General features: G+C 41.2%; 1 pseudogene; it reads right to left on the bottom strand.

The window, feature by feature from the left end:
* Positions 1-8,737: 8,737 nt before the first annotated feature.
* On the bottom strand, positions 8,738-14,217 carry LOC138444693 (BRCA2 and CDKN1A-interacting protein pseudogene; annotated as a pseudogene).
* Positions 14,218-14,441: the final 224 nt, after the last annotated feature.

Here is a 14,441-nt window from a genome sequence, read left to right as displayed (position 1 = left end):
TAAAGTTTCCACAGACGAAAGACAAGCAGAGGACACTGGGGGGTGGGGGCAAGAACCATAGGGTCCTGCTCTGTTTCAGTAATAATGTATGTATATGAGTTATTTTTAAACTGGGGCAAAAAAATCTGCAGCATTGTCTAAGCCAGAACTAATTTCCATCCAACAGAGAAAATGAAAACTTGAGATTCCTCAGGAAGCACTTCTGGAGTGGTTTAGTATTAGGGCATAGAAACAAAATGGAATATTATACAGCCAATAAAATGATTAGACTATGAGAAACAATAGGATGGTTCCTCAAAATTTTAATAGAATTGGCCTATGCTCCAGCTATTCCGCTAATGGTATTCATCCAAAAAGAACTGAAAAAGGTGGCAACGCCCAAGTGTCCATTGACAGATATTGTTTAGTTGCTAAGTCGTGTCTGACTCTTCTGCAACACCATGACTATAGCCCACCAGTCTCCTCTCTTCATGGGATTTGTCAAGCAAGAATACTGGAGTGTGTTGGCATTTCCATCTCCAGGGGATCTTCCCAACCCAGGGATCAAACCCAAGTCTCCTGCATTGGCAGGTGGATTCTTTACCACTGAGCCACCAGGAAAGCCATTACTGACAGATACATTTATGTAAGTATATGCATTTATACAAACAAAGCAGACTAGGGTATATGCATACAATACTACATCACTAAGCCTTAACATGGAATGAATATTGATGTATACTACAACACGAATGAAACTTGAAGACTATTCTCGGTACCCCATATAAGTTGCAATCATACAATATTTGCCTCTGGCTTATTTCACTTAAAGGTGAATATTGTATGATTCCATTTACATGGGGTGCCTAGAATAGTCACATTCATGAAGGCAGAAAATAGAACGGTGGTTGCCGGGGGAGGAGAGATGGGGAGTTAGTGTTTGATGGGCATAGAATTCATTTCGGGAAGATGATAAAGTTCTGTAAATGAATGGTGATGATGGTTGCACAAGAGTATGTAGTATTTATATTTAGTTTTACAGGACCGTACACTTAAAAATAGTTAAAATGGTAAATACTGTGTTCAGCTCAGTTCAGTTGCTCAGTCACGTCCAACTCTTTGCGACCCCATGAATCGCAGCACGCCAGGCCTCCCTGTCCATCACCAACTCCTGGAGTTCACCCAAACTCATGTCCATTGAGTCAGTGATGCCATCCAGCCATCTCATCCTCTGTCATCCCCTTCTCTTCCTGTCCCCAATCCCTCCCAGCATCAGAGTCTTTTCCAATGAGTCAACTCTTCGCATGAGGTGGCCACAGTATTGGAGCTTCAGCTTCAGCATCAGTCCTTGCAATGAACACCCAAGACTGACCTCCTTTAGAATAGACTGGTTGGATCTCCCTGCAGTCCAAGAGACTCTCGAGAGTCTTCTCCAACACCACAGTTCAAAAGCATCAATTCTATGGCGCTCAGCTTTCTTCACAGTCCAACTCTCACATAGCCTTGACTAGACGGACCTTTGTTGGCAAAGTAATGTCTCTGCTTTTGAATATGCTATCTAGATTGGTCAAGGACTCCTAGGTTCCAAGGAGTAAGCGTCTTTTAATTTCATGGCTGCAGCCACCATCTGCAGTGATTTTGGAGCCCCCCAAAATAAAGTCTGCCACTGTTTCCCCATCTATTTCCCATGAAGTGATGGGACCAGATGCCATGATCTTAGTTTTCTGAATGTTGAGCTTTAAGCCAGCTTTTTCACTCTCCTCTTTCACTTTCATCAAGAGGCTCTTTAGTTCCTCTTCACTTTCTGCTATTAGGGTGGTGTCATCTGCATATCTGAGGTTATTGATATTTAATTACAATTTTTAAAATATTTTAATGGTTAGAAAAAGATTAGAAATATAGGAAAGGGTAAATGCATATATTAAATACATATGTTATTAAATACAAAGGAGTGTGAATCAAATCGCTAATTTAGTTTTAAGAATATATATGCAAAGATTGAAAATGATACAAAAATAGTTATATTAGGGTGCTGAGTTTGCAAAGGTTTTTTAAAAAATATTTTTGCCCGGTTTCAGTAATTCAGTAATTTGTATCTTTTGGGCTTCCTTGGTGGCTCAGACAGTAAAGAATCTGTCTGCAATGCAGGAGAGCTGGGTTCGATCCCTGGGTTTGGACGATCCTCTGGAGAAGGAAATGGAAATCCCGTGGACAGAGGACCCTGGTGGGCTACAGTCCATGGGGTCACAAAGAGCCAGAAATGACTGAGAGACTAACACACACATACATTTTATTTTTATTTTATTCTTTTTGGCCGTGCCATGCATTTTGTGGAATCGAATTCCCAACCAGGGATTGAACCCAGACCCACACAGTGAAAGCATGAAGTCCTAACCACTGGACCACCGGGAATTCCCAATCTTATTATTTTAAATGGACCCAAAATAACTCACCAAACTCGATACTGAAACCAAGTATATTTCCTGAAAGAACCACAACATGTTAAAGGAAATACACAGTAACTATTTTACTTCTACCAGTTTTACTTTTAGAAACTTTGATTTTGGCAGGTGTGTTTTATTGTCCGTTAAAGAAGTGGTTCTTCAAACAGCTAAAGGTAAAGCATCACAGATTGTCAGTAATAGTGGTCAACGATTAAAAAAAAAAAAAAACCTTTAGATTTTCAGGCTTTGTAGTTTGAGTATTGATTTAAGTATAACATTTGCTCCTCAATGAGTAAACCAACAGATCCATGTCTTTTCCTCATTCACGATGAATCTTTTCTTACTTCTTACACACACTCCTGACCCAATATATTTGCCCAAGCCACATACACAACCTTCAGTGTTTCCCCAGACTTTCCAAATGGACACTACTTCAATTTGCTGGTGAGAAGAAGCTGTTTTGCATGCCTTAATTTATGCAGCTATTGTGAAATGACAGGAATTTTCTGACTATAGGAATTTTCATTCATTTCAGATCAGTGAAAAGGAGACCAAATTATTTTGTTGCAATAGAATGAGAGAAGACTCAGAGTGTAATGAAAGAGGTTATATCACCCAGAAGGCATTTCCTTACATTCCTAGACTCAGTTTAACTTCCTAGTACAAATAGCTGTTATAAATTGAAGGCATTATGACAAGTGGCTGTCCAAATAATGCTTCACATGGTGACAATATCTTGTGACCATTGTATTCCTCATATGTTGATGGATTAGTAACCCAATTTAATTCATCCAGATTAGATCAGAGCCTCATGGACAAACCAACAACAACCAAACACAAGACACTGACATATGCCCCCCAGAATGCAAGTGTGTAAATTTGCTGTATCATTTATCTCATTCAAGTGACTAGAATTCTCATGTCAGCTATTCAGGGCAAAGTCTTCTACACCAAGGTACCTAGAAAACTAATAATCTGACAGTTGCTTTGAATTATTAAGTTGTAAAAAAGAAAATTTTAGTGACTAGAACTTTTATATCCTTCCCCCTGATTTATACCCCAGCGTCAGTTTTCCTTTTTCCTACACCGTATTGAATAAACACTGCAAACATCTCTCTGATAAACCTCTTGTTTTTATGCTAATATCTTTTGGCTAAATTCAAAGCCTATAATAAGCAAAACCATGGCTTTCTGAAGATTTGACTTAATTCCTTATATATTAATTTGTATAGATTTTAATCTAAATCCAAAAATTTCAAGACACTTAAAATGTTTTCAGTTTCTCTTGGCTGTGCTGAGTCTTCACTGCCGCTCGGGCTTTTCTGCAGCCGCAAGCGGTGGGGCTCCTCTGGTTGCAGTCTGTGGGCTTCTCACTGTGGCAGCTTCTCTTGCTGCAGAGCATGGGCTCCAGGTGAGCAGGCGTCAATAGCTGCAGTGTGGATGTTCAGTAGTTGAGGTTCCCAGGCGAGCAGACTCAGTAGTTGTAGCACGTGGACTTAGTTGTTCAGCAAGCATGTAGGATCTTCAAGGATCAAAGATTAAACCCATGTCTCCTGCATTGGCAGGCAGAGCCACAGGGGAAGCCCTTCAAGACAGTTTTTAAAAATCAATTTTGGGTGGTGGTATACACTACATTATGTTTCCCCAAAATCCATATGTGAAGACCTAACCCCCAGTACTTCAGAGTGTGGCTGTATGTGGAAATAAGGTCTCTCCTGCACCCCAGCTTGAGACATGATTGACAAAATTATATATATTTAAATGCAGATGACACCACCCTTATGGCAGAAAGTGAAGAGGAGCTAAAAAGCCTCTTGATGAAAGTGAAAGAGGAAAGCGAAAAAGTTGGCTTAAAGCTCAACATTCAGAAAATGAAGACCATGGCATCTGGTCCCATCACTTCATGGGAAATAGATGGGGAAACAGTGGCAGACTTTTATTTTTTGGGGCTCCAAAATCACTGCAGATGGTGACTGCAGCCATGAAATTAAAAGATGCTTACTCCTTGGAAGAAAAGTTATGACCAACCTACATAGTATATTCAAAAGCAGAGACATTACTTTGTCAACTAAGGTCCGTCTAGTCAAGGCTATGGTTTTTCCTGTGGTCATGTATGGATGTGAGAGTTGGATTGTGAAGAAGGCTGAGCGCCAAAGAATTGATGCTTTTGAACTGTGGTGTTGGAGAAGACTGTTGAGAGTCCCTTGGACTGCAAGGAGATCCAACCAGTCCATTCTGAAGGAGATGAGCCCTGGGATTTCTTTGGAAGGAATGATGCTAAAGCTGAAACTCCAGTACTTTGGCCACCTCATGCAAAGAGTTGACTCATTGGAAAAGACTCTGATGCTGGGAGGGATTGAGGGCAGGAGGAGAAGGGGACGACCGAGGATGAGATGGCTGGATGGCATCACTGACTCGATGGACGTGAGTCTGAGTGAACTCCTGGAGATGGTGATGGACAGGGAGGCTTGGCGTGCTGCGATTCATGGGGTCGGAAAGAGTCGGACACGACTGAGCAACTGAACTGAACTGAACTGAACTGAAAGTTTCAAGGTGGTTTAGATGTACATTGTGAAATGCATACCACAATCAAGCTAATTAACATATCCATCACTTCCCACGGTAACCACGTTTTTGGGGAAATGGAAACACCTGAGATTTACTCTCAGCAAATTTCAAGTATACATTACACTATTATTAACTACAGTCATCATGCTATCTCCAGAACCTATTCATTTTTGTAACTAAAAGTTTGTATCCTTTGATCACTATCTCCCCTATCCCCCAACCCTCAGCCTTTGGTAATAACCATACTCTCTGTTACTGTGAGTTTAACTTAAAATTCCACAGATAAGTAAGATTGCATAATATCTGTTTCTATGTCTAGGTTATTTCACTTCATAGTGTCCCCCCAAGTTCATCCATGTTGTTGGAAATAGCAGGATTTCCTTCTTTTTATTTTTTAGGTATTCTTTGCATGTATATATATATAAATTGTGAAATAGTTGATGTACAATATTATATGTTTCAGACATAAAACATAGTGACCCATTGGTTGTTCAGTAGCATGTTGTTTAATCTCCACATACTTATGAATTTTCCAGTTTTCTTTATGTAATTAATTTCTAGTTTCACACCATTGTAGTTAGAAAACAAATGAGCACTGTAATGGTAGGACTCTGCCAGTCTCTATTGTCACTAAGCTTTGCTTTTGATAACTGTACAAAGTTATAGGGAAGAGGGAAAAGCACAGACATTCCTGTATCTGTATCAACAGGAACTGAGTGAAGAGAGGAAAAAAATTCCCCTGAGAATGTATAACCACAAGTCAAACTTCTTGCATGTTTGTGGTCTAACTCATAATACCTGGGTAATGTGAAAAACCTCAAGCAAAGGAATTGTTTTAAATTGGAACTGTGTTGGCCTGCCTCCAGGCAACTGAAAACACAAGGGCAATCCTTTTTTTTCTGGGGGAAAGTGACATCAATGTAACCTTCAAAGAAGTTTGACAAATAAAGGTTTACTGAGGATAATAGTACAGGGACTTCTCTGATGGTCCAGTGGCCCAGATTTCGCCTTCCAGTGCAGGGATTGCAGCTTTGATCCCTGGTTGGGAAGCTAAGATCCCACATAACTTGTCGCCAAAAAAATAAAACCAAAATATAAAATAGAAGCAATATTGTAACAAATTTAATAAAGTCTTTTAAAATGAGATTATAATTAAATGAACAAACAAATGAACGGGAAAACAAAACATCAGGAGTGGGAGCCAACAGAAATACAAGACAGCAAAATCAGACCAGCCAAAAGTGTACATGTTGGAATTGACAGACTCAGAAGAAACAAAGTTGTAACAGGTGTCCAGGAATATTTTGGACTAGGTTATTCAGATCAGCCTCATTACTAAAAACCACAGTGAATGCTGGTTAAAAGAAAGATAAGTAAGAAAAACTCTGAAAGCACTGAAAACAGGACAAGGCTTAAAGAAAGTGAGAACCAGAGAGAACCTTAAAATTGCTTTTGCCTTGGGTGCATTTTCTATTCTGGGCAAACTTGAACTTTGGATTTTGACAGCCTTCTGGGGTACAAGGGACAGAAATCAAAGCCTGGTGGCCCCCAAGTTGAGTCTTAGGAGGGTCTCACTACACTGAGCTGGACCCACAGAGAGTGACAACTCAGAATTAGGGTGAAAAGAAAGTGAAAGTGAAGTTGCTCAGTCGATCCGACTCTTTGTGGACCCCATGGACTGTAGCCCACCAGTCTTCTCCATCCATGGAATTTTCCAGGCATGAGTACTGGAGTGGGTTAGCCATTTCCTTCTCCACGGGATCATCCCAACCCAGGGATTGAACCCGGGTCTCCCGCATTGCAGGCAGATGCTTTACTATCTGAGCCACCTGGGATAACTCAGGTTAGGGTGAATCAGAAGTAAACTCACATCTCTCTCTCCACCCAGGGACTCTGAGAAATTTTTCCTTGTCTAACAGCGAAAAGAGAGGGGAGAGACTTCCCTGGTGGTCCAGTGGTTGAGACTCCACGCTTTCCATACAGTGGGCACGGGTTCCATCCCTGGTTGGGGAACTAAGATCCTGAGTGCCATATGGTGCAGCCAAAAAAAAGAGAGAAAAAACAGTGAAAAGTATAACATAGCCTAGCCTTTACATGGACTTGCTGCTCAAAACACATTACCTTAAGCCCTTAATGTAGTTTGAAGCATTCCCAGGCTAGTAGTGCCCCGAAACAACTAGGAGAATTAAACACAAGTCCTCTCTGAAAGGCTGGTCCTTCCTCTAAGGCCTCAAGGAAATCCGTCAAATGAATTCATAAGGCAAATGAGTGTATTGTTTCCCGTTGCTGCTGTGACAAGTTACTGCAAACTTGGTCGAGGCTCTAACAACACAAATTTATTGTCTTGTGGTTCCAGAGGTCAGGAGTCGATGGGTCTACAGCGAGTGTTATTAACTCGATGGACATGAGTTTGAGCAAGCTTCAGGAGTTGGTGATGGACAGGGAAACCTGGGTGCTACAGTCCATGGAGTCGCAAAGTCCGATACAACTAAGTGACTGAACTGAACAAGGCTATGTTTCTTCTAGCTAGAGACTCTAGGGGCAACATTTGAAAATTATAGACCATGAATGAGAATCAGCAGAAAAGACAAATGAAACATGCATGCATGCACATATATTGATATATCATGAACCAGTTGGGTTTATTGTAGAAATGGAGGGTTGGTTTAACATCAGAGAATCTCATTAGTGTAATTCACATTTTAAGAGATTAAAAGAGAAAAGCTATATGCTTGTTTCAGTGGATTTGAAAAAAAAATACCTTTAAGGTAGTTGAATGTGCTGTTGCTTCAGTCATATCCCGTTCTTTGCAACCCTATGGACTGTAGCCCACCAGGCTCCTCTGTCCATGGGATCCTCCAGGCAAAAATAATGGAGTGAGTTGCCATTTCCTACCCCAGGGGAATCTTCCCAACCCACGTCTCTTACATCTCCTGGCAGGCAGATTCTATACCACTAGTGCCACCTAGGAAGCCCGTGACTCAATATCACAATTAAATAAAAGCAGGATTAGATTCCAATGGCTCCTATAACAAATTACCCTGAATTTCATGGCTTAAAGCAATAATTCTCTCACAGTTCTGAAGGCTGTAAATAAAAGACCTAAGCATCAGTAGGGTCAGGCTCCACTCAGGTTCTTGAGGAGGGTTGGTTCTTGCCTCACAACTTTTGTCATTGATGGTGTTTTTTCACTGATGGTGACATCATTCTGACCTCAGCATGTGTCTTCACATGGACCTGTGTCTGTATGTAAAATTGCCCTCTCCCTCTTTCTTTTAAGGATACATGTGATCGCTTTTAGGGCCAACACTGATAATTCAAGATAAATTCCAGTCAAGATCCTTAATCACATCTTTTGCCATATAAATTAATTTTCACTCTTGCTGTGTCAGATGATATTCACATGGTCCAGCAATTAGGAAGTAAATATAACTTGGGGGGGAGGGGACACTTTTTTCAGCATACCGCAAAACAAACCACAAAGGAATTATAAAAGACAACTTCCTTAACTTGTATTTTATTTTATTTTTATTTTTTTATTTAAAAACTAAAAATAGAAGTTTTTACTGAGTTCTTTAAATTACTACCCCATGGTTTTTCTTCTTACTGGAAAAGTTCTTAATCAACCATTCTTAATTTGACCAAAATTTTAAAAAAGCAAAGATATTTTGTAAATGTGTCACAGACACGGGTGACAGAACCCTACTTTTTGTAGAGGGCCTCCATCTGAATAAAGTCATGAGTTTTTCAATAAGCCTCCAGCAAGTCTTCTGGCAACTGTGCAGAAGCCAGCCCACCACGGTCCATGGGAGATGGGTTAGACAGACAGATGTTCTTTCAGTTTTTCCATGATTTCATTCATTTTGTCGCCTGGAATTAACATCACAGTTCGCAGGGGCTTCGTTGGTACATCATCAAAGGACCATCGGCCTCCCAGACACGTGTCGCTCTCCTCCTGCACTGAGTAGTTGAACTTCAGGATTGCCTTCTCGTAGAAAAATTATTCTTCCGCGTTTGCAAACATTAACTCCTCTCTCTTTTGGTTGCTCCGTTTCTTTCTGGAATTGCTTTTTCCTGCTTCCACAAACGTCCTGCTACTCAGAAGGCAGAAGTGACACTTCCCACACGGCTTGTTAGTTCTGTGTGCCTCTGCTCGTTCTTTCTGAAGCTGCTGGTGCATGGGCAGAGCGATCTGTGGAGGAACGTTAATGAACCTCTCACTCGGCAGAAAGCCCGCAGGCCTGGCGGTGTCATTGAAAAGCCTGTCCAGCTCCTCAACCATGCTCTTCTCACAATCCTTCTCACAGAGGCGCAGAATCAACTCCTTAATTTGCTCAGCGCAAGGGGTACCCTTTCTTTCAGTTAAATTTAAAAGACTTATGAAACCAAAAATCTCATCTTCATCCACATCATCATCACTGTCTTCTGAAACATCCGTTTGCTTGATCACACTCCCGATGTGGTTCTGTTGAATCAAGAGATCTGTGAGTTCTGCAGTGTCCACAGGGGCTTTTAGAAAAAGCTGCTGTAGTAACTTCTTAATTCCATCGTAATCGTTATCTGAGATAGAATAAGCTTCAAATTCAATTTTCACTTCCTCATTGACCACCTCGTCCTCTTCATCCTCTTCTTCGTCATTGTCGTCTTCGTCCTCTTCCTCCACTCTATCCTCCTGTTCCTCCTTGCCTAGAGCCGGGGGCATGCGGCTCACAGCACGACACTTCGGCTGGGACCCTTAACTTGTATTTTAATCAGGATCTAAAAACAGTAGCTAAAGCTAATATTAATCATTCCTTTTAAAACCAGGAATAGGAATGGATGCCCGTTATTACCAGTTGTCCTGTATTATCCCAGGAGCCCAAACCAACACAGCAAGATAAAGACATAAGAATTCTAAGAACTGAAAAGAAAAACAAAAAGTTTTTTTTTTAACATAACTATCTGAATGGAAAACTTTAAAAACATCTCCAGATAAGTTATAGAATTAATAATAGTTTAAGTCAATTGCATTTCTATATGTGCATATGTGGATTATATTAGCAACTAATAAGTTACAGAAATATATACCATGTAAAATAGCAACCCAAACAGTAGAGGGTTGTGCTTCCTGCTGTAATGGAATATTGGGACCACACTTGGCTTTTTATAGGAACAACTAAAGGATATACAAAATATAAGCAACACTTGTTTTCAGACATTGGGCAATAGAGAAGGATAATAAAAATGTTATCCTGGACTTCCCTGATGGTCCAGTGCGTAAGACACTGCTCCCAAGGCAGGGGTCCTGGGTTCAATCCTTGGTCAGGGAACTAGGTCCTGCATGCTGCAACAGAGATAAAATCCCAACTGCTGCATCTAAGACCCGGCACAGCCAAATAAATAAATATATTTTAAAAATCTTTTTTAAATAGTTATCCCAATGATACCTCTAGTTTCTTCCTGGTGGCTCTTTCTGAACCACAATGCGGGGATGAGGAGCCCCAACAGCATGAGAGTCTTACTGAGTTGAGACGGAGTTCAGATTTTCAAAAGGCGGCTGGAGTTTGGAGGGCGGGATACTCGAGAGGAGAGAGCTATGTGCAGAAAGGGCTCCAGAAATTCATCATAAAGATCACCTTGAGTTTTGGCTGAATGCAAAGCAACATGTGTCTAGAGAAAACACTGCAAGGTCAGGCAAAGCAAAGCACTTGGGAGCTCAAAGCTGAATAATTCACAGAACTAGGAGATACTGAATTCTCATCAACTAGAGCAGAGAAACCTTACTGAAAAGTTGGGAAGAACTATAGACACACAAATACACACCCACATGTACACACGATGATGGTATCAAAGAAACAGGAACCAACTGAGAGAGTTCCCAATACCAAAGCAGGAACAGTTTACACAAAATAAAATACTATTGAATTATAATCCAAGAGTGATAACCACATTCAAGGAGTGAAGGCAGTATTGTTAAGATATCAGTTCTCAAAATGTTTTAAATGTTCAATGCACTTCTCTAAAAAAAAGCAGGGTCTTTTTTCCCTAGAAATAGACAGGCTGATTCCAAATATTATATGGAGATGAAAAGGATTTAGAATACTACAACAATTTTAAGGAAAATTGGAAAGATTGCTACTACATGATCTAAAAAAAAGAGGAAGGGTATTTCCCTGAGAGTGGTTAGGCCTTGGAACTTTCACTGCTGTGGCCAGGTTCAATCCCTGCTTGGGGAACTAAGATCCCACAAGTCATCTGGTGTGGCCAAAATAAATAAATAAATAATTATTATTATAAAGCTACAGCTTCAAGGCAATGTGGTAGTGTGGTATGAATCTATATATCAATATTTCACTAGAAGGGATTAGAAAATTTGGAAATAGATGTCATATATACATATTCCCATACATATACAGTTTATTCTTTTTTTTAGAATTATTTCTTTATTTATTTTTGGCTGTTCCAGGTCTTCATTGCTGCGTGGGCTTTTTTCTAGTTGCGGTGACCAGGGCTTCTCATTGAGGTGGCTTCTCTTGCTGCGGGGCACACGCTCCAGGGCACCAGGGCTTCAGTAGTTGCGGCCTGTGGGTTCTAGAGCTCGGGCTTAGTAGTTATGGTGCTGGGCCTCAGTTGCTCTGCAGCATGTGGGATCTCCCTGGATCAGGGATTGAACCTGTGTCTCCTGCATTGGCAGGCAGATTCATATTCACTGTGCTACCAGGGAAGTCCAGTTCATTCATTTTCAACAAAGATACCAAGGTAATTTATCGTCTTTCCAAGAAATAGCAGTGGAAAAAAGGGGGATCCATATGAGAGGAAACATACCTCAATATTAAAAATAGATAAAAATTAGGAGGAGATGGAACAGTACATGGAGGGAGGATGGGATTGGGGAGAACCGGGAAGATCATTTCATGGAAGTCACAGCGACGGCTACTTCTGGTTACTTCTCCAGTTTTACCATTTCCTCTGATTACTCTGTCTATAATTTCAGCTCCTTGAATGAGATATTCTATGGTTTGATTCTAGATAATGCCATGCTATTTCATTTTACTGAAATGCTTTCTGCACAATTACATTTATTCCTTATTTGGATAACTCCTATATGTCTTCTTTTAGTTTTCTTTTGATTAATCGGCAAATACATACATTACTTATGGCTTCTCTGGGGGCTCAGATGGTAAAGAATCTGCCTGACACCCAGGGGACCAGGGTGCGATCCCTGGGTTGGGAAGATCTCCTGGAGAAGGGAATCGCTACCCACTCCAGTATTCTTGCCTGGAGAATTCCATGGACAGAAGAGCCTGATGGGCTACAGGTCATGAAGTTGCAAAGAGTCAAGACACAACTAATCGACTAACCCTTTCACATTACAATATTTATAATATATTAAAGAGTTTTCTGAAAGAACACCTGTGTAACCCTCACTGAAAGAGATTTCTAAAATCAACCCTAGCTTTGGTATTAGCTAGGAGAACTCACACTCAGAATGTGGTCATTTTCACAGTATGATTTATTACAGTGTAAGGGGCTTCCCAGGTAACGCTAGTGGTAAAGTGAGAGTAAAGAACCCACGTGCAACTGCAGGAGATGCAACAGACGTGGGTTTGATCTCTGGGTCAGGAAGATCCTCTGGAGGAGGAAATGGCAATCTGCTCCAGTATTCTTGCCTGGGAATTCCCATGGACAGAGGAGCTTGGTAGGCTGCAGTCCATGGGGTCACAAAGGATTGGACATGACTGAGTGATTGAGCAAGGATACAAAACAAAATCAGCAAAGGGAAAAGGCACAAGGAAGCCAGTTGCAAGCTTCTAAGAGTCCACTCGCAGGGGAGTCTTACAGATGTGATTAACTCTTCCAACAATGAGTTGTGGCAACACACATAAAATGTTGCCTGCCAGGGAAGCTCATTAGAGACTCGGCGCCAAGAGTGTTCCCTGGGAACTGGACATGCAGGCTCCCTCTGCCTGGCATATATTGAAAACCAAAATTCAAGACTTCTGGATGGAAAGCAAGTGTCTGGGATAAACCATATTGTCTAGGCACAGTGAGCCACTCTTATCAGGCAATGGTGGGAACCCCTCCCCTCAAGATGAAATCTAACATCCCAGACACCAGCCAAGGTCAAACTTGCAGGCAGGTCTTTCTAAGGATAGCATCTCAGGCCTGCTATTTATTCTGGTATGCACTTTCTGTTTATGCCCATTCCAAATCCCGAAACCTCCATCCCAAACACTCACCCTACATCCATCGAGTAACCACTCAGTTAATGAGTATTGACTGTGTCCTTGCTATTTCCCCCCTACAGATTTATTACATATGTATGTGTGCCTATGGACTTCTCTGGTGGCTCAGATGGTAAAGAATCTGCCTGCAATGCTGGAGACCTGGGTTTGATCCCTGGGTTGGGAAGATCCCCTGGAGAAGGGACTGGCAACCCACTTCAGTATTCTTGCCCAGAGAATCCCATGGACAGAAGAGCCTGGCCGGCTACAGTCCATGGGATAGCAAAGAGTTGGACACGACTTGGCTACTGAACAGCATAATACTATTCTAATATTTTAGGCTTTTATATATCATTATATGGTATGTTGGTTCCACCTTATTGCTCTTCTGTTGAAAAGATTTACTGTCTTATTTCTTGATTCTTTTTATATATGAAACTGGAAATCATTTACCTACTCTCATGCATATCCATAGATGTTTTTATTGGGATCTGATTAAATTCACAAATAAGTTCAAAATGAATTGACATCCTTTTGAAATTTAGTCTTCTGTGTAGAGATAGATAATAATCAAAATAAGATAGACATATATTTTTTGATGATAAGCGCTAAATAAGTCAGAGAAGGAGACCAGAAGGTGGGGATGGAGGCTGCTATTCTAAATAGGAGAGACTTACTGATATTTTTCTAATTAATTAATTAATTTGGCCATGCGGGGTCTTAGTTACATGGGACATGGGACCTTCACTCTTCATTGCCGCATGCGGGATCTTTAGTTGCGGTATGTGAACTCTTAATTGCAGCATGTGGGATCTAGTTCCCTGACCAGGGGTCAGAACCAGGCTGCCTACATTGGGAACGTGAAGTCTTAGCCACTGGGCCACCAGGCAAGCCTCCTGATGATATTTTAGTATAGACTCTAATAAAGTGAGGACAGGAGTTCATGTTCCAGATAGAGGGAGTGGCAAGTTCAAAGGCCCTCAGGGATTGGTCTCAGCTAGGAGCACAAACAGCTCACCCATAGTCACAGGAGACAAGGCAGAGTGTCCTGCCGAGATGAGGTTTGATGGGTAGATGGAGCGGTAGCCTGGGGTAGACAGTCTCCTGTTTTCTTAGTGAAATAGAAAGCTGTGCAGAATGAGGATCTGGAAGGCAGTGTTAAGAGGAAAAGGGAAGGATGTCGCTGGTGGTCCAGTGGTTAAGAATCTGCCTTGCAAATGCAGGGGACACAGGTTCGATCCCTGGT

This window comes from Ovis canadensis, chromosome 8 (assembly GCF_042477335.2).
Source record: "Ovis canadensis isolate MfBH-ARS-UI-01 breed Bighorn chromosome 8, ARS-UI_OviCan_v2, whole genome shotgun sequence".
NCBI classification, from domain to species: Eukaryota; Metazoa; Chordata; class Mammalia; order Artiodactyla; family Bovidae; genus Ovis; species Ovis canadensis.
This window is presented reverse-complemented; position numbering and strand designations above follow the sequence as displayed.